The following is a 1,749-nucleotide window of genomic DNA, read 5'->3' as shown; positions in this document are numbered from 1 at the left end:
AATAATTTGCAATTATAAAAATAACAGTTATCCAAGAACATTCAAAAGCCATCTCTTTAAATTAATGATGACATTTTCAAGTAGAATGACATTCTGGTAATGTTTACATATCCACACCAGTGTGAATTTTACTACACGTAATTTGCCGTGTAAAGACAGAAAAAGTAGGGATACACGTAAAATATTTGCGAATTATGTACCCATAGCCTTAATTGTATTCATTTTTTTCGAATCCTGAGAAAACTAATAAATATTTTTGAAAAATTTAAACTCAGAATGAAAGACTACATTATTACCGAGGGGCTGAAAGTCCCTGAAAACTTCTATAATGTTTATTTTAATAAGTTACAGGGCTGAAAATAAAAGAGAAGTGTGATATTTACTTTCAAATATTTCATTCAAAAGAAACTTTTTATTTATTCTAAGAGGCTTTCCGCCCTCGGTAATAATGTAATCTTGCATCCTGCGTTTAAATTTTTCTAAAATACTTGGTTTTCTCAGGATTCGAAAAAAAATCATATTACGATTCAAATGACAGTAAACTCTCGTGACGTAATCTCACCCTTAATGTTCATTGGTTAGTCGATTTAGGCAACCGTAGTAATGTCTAAGAACCGTGGGCGCACACAATATTCCAGTTACAAAGGAGCCGATATGAATATTATATATTATAACGTGTGATCCAAAATTATAGTCACCATAGGTGGCTCTGAACGACAGAGATAGCTATACAGTGCATGTCTATGTCTATTCTCAATTCAGATATACTTTCCAGTTTACGTCAACTTAACAAGAAAAGTTAGGTTATGTATAGATTTTGGTGGTGGACATATACAGCATCTTGTTTGATTTTATTTATTATTGTTACTTATAATAATTTTGTTAATTCTTTTTATTTTTGATTAAAGTTCTGTGTTAAAGGTTCTGACTGATTTTTTATGTTTTATAATGGTAATCAAAATTAATTGATAAACCAGTTATATAAATTCAGATTAAAACAAGACATACGTAATTTTTTGCACGGCTAGCTTTGATCCCAATAATTGTGGATCGCTCGTTATATTATATATGAATATTACGTGGCGCGAAAATGTATTTTCCTTTTTATCGAAAATAAAATTATAGTTTGATTTTAAAAGATTTTTCAATAACATTTGCTAAATTTGAAGTAAAAGAACCTCAAACTGCAGACTTTTTTGGGTAAATTTTAGAGCTCGATAACATCTAAACTCTAAACTATTTAACCGATTTTGATCTTTAAACACTCGTTTGAAAGGTATTGACAAGCAAGGGCGGATCCAGGGTGGGGGCCATGGCCCCCTCCGAGAATTTTAAAATAGAAGAATAGTTTCAAACACATAGGTATATATTATGTACAAATCAGGGTGTTGTTCTGAAGCTATTTCCTTGTGAAAATAAAATTAATAAAATAAATAAAAAATAATAATAAAAATAAATCGAAAATAAAATAATAAATAAATTAAAAATAAATCGAAACGTTAATAAAATCTTTTTTTGGTTAAATTGTGGCTTATTTCCCATTATAAATAGTTGATTACAAATCAGGGGATACATATTATGTCTTCTGGACTGAAATTGAACAAAACCAGTAACAGAAGCTTCAAGAATGACATATGATGTTTTGTAAATCAAAATGTTGATAATTTTACAAAGTACCAATTGTTAGAACGACCTTGGCAACCATCAAAATCGTATCAATTTCCATATTCTATACACACAAAGAATAAA

The sequence above is a fragment of the Diabrotica virgifera genome, chromosome 7, assembly GCF_917563875.1.
Source record: "Diabrotica virgifera virgifera chromosome 7, PGI_DIABVI_V3a".
NCBI classification, from domain to species: Eukaryota; Metazoa; Arthropoda; class Insecta; order Coleoptera; family Chrysomelidae; genus Diabrotica; species Diabrotica virgifera.
This window is presented reverse-complemented; position numbering follows the sequence as displayed.